Source organism: Chelonia mydas, chromosome 5 (assembly GCF_015237465.2).
Source record: "Chelonia mydas isolate rCheMyd1 chromosome 5, rCheMyd1.pri.v2, whole genome shotgun sequence".
NCBI classification, from domain to species: Eukaryota; Metazoa; Chordata; order Testudines; family Cheloniidae; genus Chelonia; species Chelonia mydas.
Genome location: NC_051245.2, coordinates 110,816,248 through 110,829,130, shown reverse-complemented (window position 1 = coordinate 110,829,130; position 12,883 = coordinate 110,816,248). Strand labels below are relative to the sequence as shown.

At 46.1% G+C, this 12,883-nt stretch overlaps 2 long non-coding RNA genes across 22 annotated transcripts in view; one reads left to right on the top strand and one right to left on the bottom strand.

Moving 5' to 3' along the window:
* The window catches only part of LOC114020757, a 139,369-nt gene extending 135,959 nt beyond the window's left edge, over positions 1-3,410 (bottom strand). For 16 of the 21 annotated variants that reach the window (XR_006291343.1, XR_006291339.1, XR_006291342.1 and 13 more), the window contains exons 1-2: positions 2,727-2,910; positions 1,728-1,751 (exon numbers count right to left, since the gene is read on the bottom strand). This is a non-coding gene — a long non-coding RNA (uncharacterized LOC114020757). The other 5 variants (XR_005225795.2, XR_006291349.1, XR_006291336.1 and 2 more) reach the window with 5 other exon arrangements.
* Positions 3,411-3,468: 58 nt separating this feature from the next.
* On the top strand, positions 3,469-11,775 carry LOC122466093. The gene is made up of 2 exons (XR_006291352.1): positions 3,469-3,758; positions 11,604-11,775. It is a non-coding gene; the product is annotated as an uncharacterized LOC122466093 (long non-coding RNA).
* The last annotated feature ends 1,108 nt before the right edge of the window (positions 11,776-12,883 follow it).

Genomic DNA, 12,883 nt, shown 5'->3' with positions numbered 1-12,883 from the left:
CACCGGTAGATCTAGCCCAAAGCTACACTCTGGCTACACATTTCTACAAAGTGCCCAGTATCTAAACATCTTCGCGGCTAGTGTAACTTCATTGCGAAGTCGCCGTGTTCATGTTTAGCAGCGCGGCGTGTTTTCTGAAGTAGCCGAGACATTCGACGGAGGTTATGCAGACGCATCGGTAGGAAAATCACTCCCACGGACCGCGAGAAAGAAAAGAGCAAAAGGTGAGCGGTTTTGTCCCCCCAGGGCCCCTGGAGCAAAAACTTGACCGGCACAGGTGTATCATATAGGACCACATTCTCAGCTGGTGTAAGGCACCATAATGCCCCTGGAGTCAGTGGAGAGTTGCAGATTTACACAGAGGGTTTGACCCACAGTATCCCAACATTTATTTGACAATGGATTAAACCCTATTTGATACACAGGTAGGTGTTGCCCATAAATATTATTTTCACACTAGTTGTCCTTTGGAGGCCTATTTATGCTCTCTGACGCAAGTGGAAGCTTTGCTATTAAGCTTTTGGGGACACTATGGGGCTTTTAGGAGGTCACTTACCTTCTTTTTCAATTTTCCTCTCCCCCCCATCCCCCCCCCCCCATTCGGGCACAGTTTCCCTAACTTTAATCCAGACTCTGCTCACTTTATTCCCGTGAGTAAAATGACCAGACAGCTGATTTTCCTCTTTAGCTAAATTAGAGCTGCTGCCCAAGCCTGCAACTGGCTCTCCCGCAACCAGAAACATACCGGAAGAACCTCAGAAACTGGGAGCTGATCCTGCTACTCTAACTCGTGTGAGTCATTCTTACTTACGCAAGCAGCTGCAAGGGGCCTATTCGGCTGTGACGTTCACCACCGTGCAGAGGGGAAACACAAAGCCTATCGCAGCAACCCAGTGCCACTGTTTTGAGGGCTGGAATGGCACTTCAGTGACTGCCCAGGGCTTGTGCTGGCGCTCAGCGCAGGGGTGAATTTTATCGCACGTGAGGAAGGTTACCAGTACCCGAGCCTTTACCATAAACTTTTGAACCCTCTGAACACAGAGCCCATATTATCTCAAGGGCAGCATCGTTGGCTGATTGTTTGCAGCATTAGGCTCTCCTGACATTCTCTTTGCCTAGAATAGAATTACAGGGTTTGGACACTACGGCTTGTTTATTAACAAAATGTCTATAGTTTGTATTAAATAACACCATTGTAATTGACTTGGAATAACGTATCTAACATAATGACATTATATACGCCCCCAGGATAAGGGGCACTCCACCACCATTTTTGAACTGGTATTCGCAATAATTATTGATAACTATTGAAAAAGCTTTTTTTTTTTTTTTTTTTTGCTTCCACCAGTAACACAATGGGTCAACGGCTCCATCCTTTACTCACACCAATAGTCCCAGTGAAATCAGTGGGACCACCAGCTTTGCTAAGGCAAGGCAGCAGGATTTGGCCCATTTTGTTTAATTACTTCATCTACATTTTATTGCTGTAAGAATTTGTTAGCCAAAAAAAAAAAAGCCACTTTATTAAATTCCTGTTTTCACTCATTCTTTCCCCAGAGGTGTTGGATGAAGTTTTAAATGCTTGTTTTCAGGCTATTGATTTTGTTGTTGTTGACAGCCCAGAGGAGGCGATTTCTGAAAATATGTAATATTCACTCTCTGTACATATGAGCCATCCCAGCTCCCCCGTCCCACGTTTACAGTATTAAAAACAAAAACAAACTCACCCAAGTGCCCTGGAGTCTTCCGCCCTAATAAAAACAAATTCAGAAATGTTCAAAAATCATCTTTAGAGACTTCCTGCCCTTGAAGTGTTCCCTGCATTCTTTGCCCACCCCAAACGCTCACTACACTTCTCTGGGTGTCTGGAATGTGCAGAGGCTGCAAAACGCAAGGCCTTCTGAAAACCGAACTGTCTACACGAAGGAGGCTATCTTGGCACAGCTCCATCGCCCTACAACGGCCGGCCTAACCCAGACCCGCAAGGCTGCGGCTGCTACGTAGTGCCCAATTCGCGCACCTGAGCCAGACTCTTGAGCCCATTTTGTGTCTCTGCTGAAATGGCGCTGAGAGGAGCAGGAGTTCTCGTTTCTATCTGCTCAGCGGCATGGGAAGGACGGGAAGAAAGTATCTTCCCCAGACATCAGCGATCTCGCCAGGATTTACTTCGTGGGTGCTGCCCCCAGACCACAATTTAGTAAACTAGGGAATGCCGGGCCATTTCTGAGCCAACAAAAATTCCAGGAACTCCCTTCGACACGCTCTTAATACCCGCTGGGAAGGAGATGTAAACAAGCCCCGATCAAACGTGGTTTTCTGAGGCATCTTCTTAATTTGCTTACCCAACACAGGGGGGTTACTACATTGACTCAAACCTGACTTCCTCGAGAAACGGAGCATGCAATTTCTTTTTAATAATACTCCCCCGCCCCTCACCCTCGCCGCTAGCTTCCCATCACGAGCGAGGCTTGTGTTTGTTTGTGTCTTTGTTTTGACACTTCACAGATATCTTGCTTTTCTACAACGTGACACACTGGGATCAAACCGAAAATAAAACAAGTCCGGGCATCCGCACAAACGCTGGCGGGGCTTGAGAGCTCATCCTTAAACTCCCCCAAGCCACCGAAAGGGCGTTTGCTTATTTAACCACGACTTTAAAAAGTCACCTATCGGGAGCAACTGAAGGGGGTGGGGCGACACACGAAATCAGCCGCGCAGTTAGTTACCCCTGGTTGTAAGTCGCGAGTAAAAGTAGGGCCCGATCTGCGGAGCGGCACAGACAGCAACGGCACGGCTCCGCGCCTCCTTCAAGGGGCCATGTGACAGCCGCGGACACTATTTGTCGCTGTAAAGCGACACGGGCCGCTATTCGGGCTTTTCTCCGCGATTGGCTCTCGCCTCTGCGCCGCTTCCTACCTTCTTGCAGGGAGCCGGTTCCGCGGGGCGTGCGTCGCCGCCCCGCCGGCCCGTGGGGACCCTCCCCGCTCCGCCGGAGGCTGGGGAGGGGGGGGGGGACGGGGACGGAGCGCCTCCCCCAAAAAGGGTCCGATTAAAAAAAAAAAAAAAAAAAAAGCAAACAACACACCAAGCTAGAGAGGAGAACGAATAATGTCGTAAGAGGCTTTATTTAAAACACTGGCTGTGATTGGCTGGCTTTCCTGCGGCGTTCGTGCACTTGGTGGAGGAGCCGGCGATGCTCGCTGGAGCGAGGCGCAAGGCTGGCTGCAGCCTGCCGGCCAGGGGGCGGGACCCCCCTCGCTGCCCCCCAGCGGAACTGGAGCTCCCCGCTCGGCTCGAGCACCGGGGTGCGCGCGGGGGGGGGGGAGAGGAAGAAGAGCAGAACTGTCTGCAAATGAATGGAGCGCGAGGCTGCTCGTGCAATGGCCTGGTCCTGCCTATAGGGGTATCTATAGCTCAACACTTCGGGGGGAAAAGGCGGGGGGGAGAAAGGGGGGGGGGAGATTTCCCGCTCCTTCTGCCCTGCGTGGACAGTTACTAACCTGAGCCCCGCAGGGTGCGCTCTCCAAACCGCTGCGCGCTGCCAGGAGCGCCCCAGCCAGCATGGGCATGAGGATAAAATGCACCGTCCGATGTAAGCGCCCGAGAAACCTCCCACGCGTCAGGGCTGTTTTGCTCAAGATCATCCAAGGCTTACTCAAGGCTTATCCAAGATCCAGGCCCCTTCGCCTTTCCCTCGTGGTGGTTTTGAGGAAGCGCTGCAGCAGGCGGGCTGAGCCTGGGCACCCCGCTGACAACAGGTAGGAACCAACCTCAGAGAGGGGTGGGAATGGAAGGTGCCACTCTTGAGACTGAAGGTGAAATTCTGGCCCCTCCACGGAGGTCAATGGCAAAAATTGCCAACCACTTCGGTGGAGCCAGCCAACGCCAGGAGCTGGCTTCACCATAGGAACCTGCTGTGTGTAGAGACAGCCAGTCCTACGGATACTCTTTCTCTTGGGTCATTTCTTACTATCCCGACTGATTTCAGGAACTTCTGCTTACGGACTGATGGCACGAGGTGGTCCCATATCCCAGGGCGCACTCTTTTGGCCCCCTATAATTTTCTTTAGTGTACAGCAGCAGATTTTGTAAACATTACAATACATGACAATCAGTAATCGCCCACAAACTATTGCGGCATCGTTATGGCACCTTGTTTGTTCCAATCAGATACAACAGGCGATTTTTCTAGAGTAATGAAAGTGCACCCAGCATCACCATCAAGTATGACAAATTGGAGACAAACGTTCTCATGAGTAGGCACCAAAAATAGTGTTTTGGAGGGAGAAAATGGCCGATTATACACACACACCACTATTTTGTGACTAGCCAGATAGGAAAGTCAGCATGTTTGCCTTTTCATTGTGATATTTTTAACAGTGAAATCGATTGGCCAGGTTTTATATTTGTTATTGTATAAACATCCAAAACTAAGGTATCAGTGTATCAGATTATCAGTTCATAGAGTTAATTATTAAAATTCATATCTAAAGGATCCTGAGGGACTCACTCAGGCAAAATTCAAGCACTTCAGTGGGAGTTTTGCCTGAACTGGGACTTCAAAACTGGCCCTCGCAGGGTCTGTTTGGCCCTGTACAGTGCAGTTTAGGCATTGTTTATTATGATTTATTGAATACACAATAAGCATAAAGTATTCTGTGGATTATCTGGGCATTATAAAATGTGGAGCAATGTTAAACAGAGAAAGAACACGATTTCTGTAGTCTAATAGGAAGTGCCAAGACCGATATTAGTGGGGGCATAAAAACACACTTTTAAAAAATCCAAACCACAGGCCCCCTTGGTTCGGAGATTTTTGTATATATATATCACAGTGTTTGGAGCAGGAAATAATTCTGTGCTGCTGATGGAATACTGAGCACTGATTAGGCCAGTGTACAGGGAAGGTTTTGATCAAGAGCAATTATGCAGTGTACATCATTATCTTTAAATATCCATATTTAAACTAGATGTTGGGCCTCCTTACTTCAACCGCAGCGATAATAAGTGCTAAAAAATATATCCTCATCAACATCACCTCTGTGATGAACCTGAAAAGCATAAATACCAAAATATGGGACTGATCCTGAAAATATTTACTGCCTGTAAGTCAATTCACTGAAGCCAGGGTCAGAAACCCTGCTCTGGCCAGCAGTGTTTTGCTCTGTGTTTCTGCGCCCCCAAAGAACTATTTTTATATAATTTAATTTTTAAAAAAACTATTAAAAAGCAAATTAGTGCTAAAAAGTTCACTAAGGTATTCAAAACATGATTGTTTTTCTCTTGGAAGGCCAAGTTATGTTGTGACTGAGCTATAAAACTTGGAATTCCCCCTCCGGCCCTATCATAGCTGTTCAATACAATATAATTATATTAAAATAAATAATAATAAGTCTGGGAGAAGGTTAAAGTGAATCTCGAAAAAGAGAAACAATTAAGGGCCCAGACTGTAGGCAGATGCATTCATAGCCCTTGCTGAGGGTACTGGGAGTTGTGTGTGTGTGTCTGAGGGCAGAATTAGACACATTCATTTGAAAATACAGCAGCTGCACTGATCTTTCCCTTTCCCCATCTGGATTAGAATGATTCTAATTTAGTTGTTTTATCAGAAAGGGAAAGATCCGGGAGGAAATAAAAAGCGATGAAGCGACTGAAAACAAATAACACAGGGCCCAACTCCAACAGGGCTTCGGCTCTAACTCCCTGGAGCAGTGCCAAGGAACTGCTCCTAAAAGCACTTACCGAACCAGATAGATCCCGAAGTTTACAAAATGGCTGATTACATTTTAAAGCAAATCCTGCGTATATGAATGTAAGTGAAAATGAGGCAGAATGTTACTTATTTTGTATGCACTCATGTAGGATTTGTGCTGAAACTTGGGACATTTGTTTTAATTTGGCACATAAAGTAGTTTGTTGATTTCAAAGCCGTAAAAAATATTATAAAATGCTATTAGGAAACCCCTGCATTCTGATTAAGCCGCAGCCAGCCTGAGATTCTTGAATATCGTAATGGGCCTGAACCCGCCTTTTAAATAAAACTACTGTATTGTTACAGTAAACCTAGAAAATGCATACAGCACGGTAAATGAAACTATTAGTAAAATACAGAGAACATTTTGTGGCATTGGTTAAACCATAGGTTCAGGAGACCAGGAGTTTTTTCCTGGTTATGTCACCTACCTTTTATGCGACCCTGGACAAGTCACAATCGCCCTTTGCCTCAGTTTCTCTGCTCCTACGTCCACGTTCGAGGTTTACCGAATGTGGGGAGGGCTTAATTAATTATATTAATTATATTAATGTTTATATATAATAATTAATTAATGTTTGTAAAGCGCTCTCAGATAGTTACTTAGCATCCGTCATCCAACAATTGCCATTCACCTGCTTATATTTTATTCGTATTATAGCTCTACCAAAGTTATCCTCTGCCATGGTTCTTTTTAGATTTATTAAAATTAGTCAAGCTATTTCCATACAGGCTAAATCCATCCTTTCAGTTACTTTATTCAGAGACTAAGAAAGCCCTTGCGTACTACGTTATCATAAAACCATGACCCATCCATCCGATTTAACACTAATATATTGCTATATTAGAAAACAGCAAAGAAAAAATATTTCAATTATCCATTGTTAAGGGGGGGCACATTTTCCCCTTTATTTGCATGTTCACCTATCACAGCAAACAAAAAATTATATCACTTTGCTGGTAAGTGAAGACACTTTAAATAGTAAAATAAGTTGTTTTCTGTTTCGGATATAACCAAAATAGTTTAACTTTGTATAATTGCAGCTTCCAACTAGATATGTTTTCATCATTATTCCAAATTATTTTTTCAGTGCAGCTTTAGAGAGAGGCAGAAAAATAAAACTCTTAGATCAGTTAATTGGGGTTGCTAAATTGTTTAATGTGAAATGGAAAAAAGTATACAGGAAGTAAGGTTTCATCAAAAAGTATAATTCTCTTTTTATCCCTTCCGCTTCAACAAAATATTTTTCCCAGCAGTAAAGAGGTGCAGTAACTAGGTTAATCAAATATAATTCTGTGATCAGCATTTGTTCGGCAATATTGTGGTCATCTCAGATATTCTTTTGTGGTACCTGCTAGTAAATGCGAGCTGCTGGACTGAAACAGCACAAGGTATTCTAGGATCTGGATTTCTGAGTGAAGCGTAGATGGATTTAAGGGGGGTGCAGAAGAAAAAGGGGATAGTTTTGAGGCCATGGGTAGAAAAGGTTGAAAACTGACGATTTGGGGGAGGGGGGGGGGAATCTTATTAGGAGGGTTCTCGGAGCCTTTCTTCTGCTATCTTGTTTGATGCTGATCTGCAGTTTTGTGGCTTGTGTCAGTTCCCCTAAAATAACTCTTTTCTCTTATGATTGGGCCAAATCTATGCAGGGCACCCGAGTGCTGTGTCAGTTTCTTGGTTTATAAAGGCTTTTACGATTATTTACTTTATATTAGCGTGATAGCTCGATGCATTTTCCAGAACATTAAAATAAACCAGGATTTTTGCAGCCCATTCCCACCCCAGTACGGATGAAAAATTCGGACCTGTAAAGAAAGATGCCAGAAGGATCCAGTGGAACTTGCATTGTATTGTAAACGTGCCAGACTTGGAGCCCTGAGTGAGAAGCTGGGCTCAGATAAGGAAACATTACACATTTGTGGACATCCATTTTCAAGATACACTTTTTGCCTGACAGTTACTGGGATCCTCTCTTTGCCGTGTGCGTACATACCAGGTCTGCTATCACAACTCCTACGCCAATCCCCTTTTGTCTGGTATGAAATAGCACCGTGCTCTATATACACAAGAGCATCTTCTAAAGTCACCCCCTTATCAATGTGTGTACTGCTAATTCGGGTAACTGGGTAGCTCTGAAGTTTCTTGGGACTCCTGGATTTGCAGCCGCAGCAAGCAAAAACATTTTTTTAATCTGTCAGCTGCTTTTTCTTAGTATTTCTGTAGCCATCGCACCATTTTCTACTATAAACAGAAAAGATTAAGGAACTAAACTTCAGAATTGTACTTCCTTAATCTAATCTCTGTATCTAAACAGAGTTTATCACCGTAGGATCTGGGCACTGATTCCGACCAGCTAGTGTTTCGTTTTTATTAGTCTCGTTTTTTTCCTTTATACAAATCAGTTGTATAGTTGCCCACTGTGCTCCGGAAGCTGTAAAATCAAAGATGAGCATCAGACTGTGCACATCCACTGATTGATTTCATTCCCACTGGAGAAAATCCAAGGTAACTTCGTTGCCTTTTGCGGAGTTTTTCACGCCGGTAAAAAATTCACAGTAGCGCCACGGGAGTTACTAGCGAAAATTCAAGGTAGGAATGTGATCAGAATTCTGCCCATTGTCCCTGCAGAGTTACCAGGAGTACAAACAAAGCCCAGGACCCTGAAAATTCCTTTTTCACCTGAATAATTTTATGCTCGTGTATAATTCCTTCAATGTGGCTACTCCCATTTTTGCAGGTTCCAAGACTTATTCCCCCCCCTCCCCCCAGTAAACCAAGGAGTCCTATGATTCAGTATCTGACTCAGGAAGCAGATGCTTTGAATAAGGTAGTTTTGTTTTTACAGTCACTTTCTGAGCATAACACCATTTTAGGTGGTAGTTTAAAATGTGAAAATCTAAATCTCTGCTACAATTTCGCCACCTGTAACTTGTTCCTAAATATTCTTGTTCTGGCAAAATAATTTTTAAAGTACGTCAGAGCTGTGTGGTTTTGGTATTTGGTATTATTAATTTAGATCTTGGTAAGATGGGGGGGGAAGGAAGTGCAATTTTGTAACTTTGAAGCACTGTTTCTATGGGAGAACAACATCACCTTCAGGTCATTCTGTGCACTAGTTCTCCTATCAGAAGGTGAAAAGTAGAGGAACTACACAAGGCCTAAGCAAGGCTTCTGTGGTGCCTAGGCCTCCTGATGGCCTTCTTCATAGGAGTGGATTTCACCCAGGGGGAAAAGAAACCAGAAAGATACTTTCCAGGTACAGTGAAAGCACATAGGCCTCTCAAAAAACTGAACTACCTCTTGATTTCCAAACATTTGGCCTCTACCGCCTGCTGTTTTTTCTCTCTACTACAACTGATATAAGAGCTGTGTTTTGTCATCAATACTGTCCTCAGCATGTCCCTGATGGCTTGACTCAATCACTATTTCTTCCCTCCTCGATGAATAGCTACTAGATGGAACAAACTTCTTGCAGCACAAAATTCTCTGACCACATGCCGTTTGCAAGTGATACATTTCTTGTGAACTCACAAAAAACACCCTCCTTCAGAACAGTCCACAGCAAGTGGCACAAGGCAGCAAGTCACCTACAGGATAGACTGAAGGGGGGTACGGTGAGGTAACCGGGGAGGCTAAAGAGGAACTAGTTCTAGTGATGTGGAGTAGGCTTGATCCAAAGTCCATTGAAGTGAGTGGAAAAATTTCCATTGACTTCAGTGAACTTTAGCTCTGGTCCTCAGTTATTAAGATGTGGATAAGTATTTCAGGTTTGGGGACAAACAAGAAGTTATATATAAATATGTAATTTCTTTTTCCACAGGAGATTTTACACACACACACACCCCTATGGAGAAAGAAATCACAAGATTTGGTTACAGCCTGGAGGTGAAGGGAGGCGGCAAGAGAATAAATAATAGTTAATAGGGATGCATTTATTTTATATTACTGAGCCACCAACTCACAGCTTCCATCTCTCCCGTCAAGTGATCTTAAATATGACACTGGAATGTGTCCTGGATGGAATTAAAACCCTCTGAAAGGAGGTTTGCTGGGGTGTGTGGGGCGGGGGAGGGGTAAACAATATAATTCTCTCTGTAATGTTCAAAAAGCTACCCGCAAGATTGTCAAATCCAAACGGAATACTTCCGTGTCTTACGAGGAGGCTTCAGATGTAGGCTTACGAGGTGGTGCCTTACCAGCAGGGAGGCATTTCAGAATGTGTAAAAAGGGACGCAGGACACACACATAATGAGGTTTCAGAGTGGTAGCCGTGTTAGTCAGTCTCAGCAAAAACACTATAGTGACTAAGTGCTTCGTCGCCCCTGACACAGGAGCTATTTCCCATTCACCTACGAAGCCCAGGCTCCGATCCTGCCATGCCTTGTGCATAGATCGACCCCTGCCCCCATGGGGAGCCCCGTTGGAGTCTATGAATGAAATCCTGGCCGCAATAGAAATCCCGGCAAAACTCCCATTGTCTGGGGAGCGGGGTCCAAGATTTTCACCGACTAGAGTATGGAGCTCCAGATAGGCGCAGTGATCAGTCCAGACACGCTTACATTGCAAGATCGGCCTCAGCAAACTGAAAACAGCCTTTTTTAATCATTCCTTCTTTTCGGAGTGGGGGCATGGAGTGCGGGCATGTTCACACAGGGGCCCTCTGCCCCCACTCTGTTGTAAAGCAGCCTGCCTCGTGCCCTGCCACAACCCCTACAAATCTCCTACAGGGGCACTCCACCCTTCGGGGAGGCTAACATAAGTTAACACGCACCCTGGCGTCTAAACTTCTGCTGGTTTCCTCCATGGGTATGTGAAGGAAGAACACAAAGATGACCCCAATATCCCTGCAGCCCACCAGAGAGGGGCTTCTGCGGGGTTGAGGGAGAGGATATTTCTTTCCCTTCTGTGCTAGGCCCGGATCCAGAACGGCTACTTGCTCGTGCAGAAGTGCAAGGGCGCCCAAGACCCTAACCTGCCCATGGGCGGAGCCGATTGGGTTCCCCTCAAGGACAACCTTACATTATAAAATGCTGGCCAAAATGTCAGAATATCTGTTTCCCCATTAAGTGGTTCTTCCGTCAGCGTTTTCGTGCTGTGTTGCCATTGAGCTCAATAGGATCACTGGTGTAAGAAGCAACGGAGTAAGTGTGTGTGGGGGGGGAAGGGATGCCCATACAGCTCTATAGCCAGGGCTTTGGCCTGCGGATACAAAATAAAGGCATTTTTATCGTGTGTCTCTGGGTGGCTGTAGGTATTAGTGATGAGCTGCAATACTTTCCGCCTCTATGACGTTTGTTCAAACGGATCCCAGGATCTAATATCAACCTTCCACCACGCATCGTGCTCCGCACTGCAATTTGCCTTTATTGCCTGGGGCACTTCTTCCTCCTCCCCCCCTTCCCCCCCACTGGACACACACCACGTTTGTCTGACCATCTAATTCACGTGATCTCAGATTGACTACCGGCTTTACAAGCATGACTTTTCCACCTTACAGACCAATATGAATATGAAACTGCAGTCCCAGGAAGTGATACCATTAACCTGCTTAGTGTTGGGTTCTACGCTCATTTTAAACGGAGTGTGGACTGTGAGATTTTCTGGGCTGGAACCTCACAAAATGGTAATGAGACTCTTGACTGCGTTATAGAGTTGTAACTGAATGTGATAAGTTTACAGCGCTCTACAGGGCAGAATTTGGCACGTACAGTGGAGGTGGATTTCACCTCCAGTGAAAACAGGAAAATCTTACTAGCTTCAGAAGCTACTATTCGTCTTTGCTTTCATGGCGATTACTTACTTGCTGGGATGTTGCTCATGGCGATTACTTGCTGGCATTGTTCTTTGTAGGTTAAGTGGCATGCACAAATACGCTGCTCTGTTAATTTCACCGGGGTGGAATGGACATACATATTCAGGTAAGTCTAGCAGTTTATTATCTGCTTCTATATTTGCGAGTTAGCGGGCTCGGATTGTGCAATCATGCTGGGTTATCTAAAATAAAACCGCGTAGACTTCTTCTGCGGATGACTCTGTTCATGGAAACTTTTGCTGTAAAGTGAATAAAATCGGCGTTGTTCACATTTTCTGCCTCCACTTCGTGAGTATTTCTCCAAACATTAGACATGACCCGAAAATATGGCACTGTAACGGGAAGTGCTTTGACAGCCCTTTCCCGCACAGGTGCTATTTTGCGCTATCTAAGGTACCGGTCGCGGCTGGTGAAGAATCCAGGATTTTCCTGGGAACAAGAGCACCTTTACTAGAAATATCTACTCACACAGTGCCATGCATGCAACATCACTGGTTAGCAGACAACACAACAGTCACATGACAGTACTGTATAATGGAACCACGACTGCCGGCGAAATTTGGGAGCGTCCTCTCCTCCTTGATCTACTTTAACCGGCGAGACCGGGTGTGCAAATGGGAGCCTCCCGAGGGGTGAAATGGTTAAAGACCCGGAGGTGGCCAAGACGGTAGTTTTAGCTGTAGACAGCGGGTGAAGGGGATCAAGAAGAGGGGTTGCAGGCAAAGGGGGCGCGGGGGACTGAAGGAGATGGACAGGTGCCTGGGAGGTGCGGATGAGGGGTAATGTGACCGCACGACCAAGGGAGACTGGGTGGTTGACTCAGTGGGATGGATGGAGGACAGCAGCCAGGTTATTTTATCTTGCGCCCTCCTGCCCTGGCTTTCCCTCCTCCCCCACCGCTCTGATGGGTGTCTCCAAGACAGCAGGGCGCTGCCCCTCACCTACCACCCCACCCACTTATTTTTGGTCCACCTCCCCGGTCGAAAGAAGTTTTCTCCCCGGAGCTCGCGTGGGGGGCTCTGGCGAGATCAGGAGAGAGATGTTGACCGGCGGAGATCGCCTTGGGTCCGGATTCGCTGTCAAGTGGCAAAGTAACGGTCAAGGTAGAGGAGACGGCGCTTGAGCCGAGCCACAGGGCGCCCCTCCTTGTAGATCACCCTGAGCAGGAGGAGGGCGAGCACCGTGGAGGGGGTCGCGTGGGGGGATGCACGTGTGCGGAGGTGACTGGGCGAGGCGAGGGTGGGGGGGGGGGAACACACCGCGGCTGGAAGGAGAGGAGAGCGGGTGTGCAAGGGGCGAAGCATTAGGGCGGAGAAAA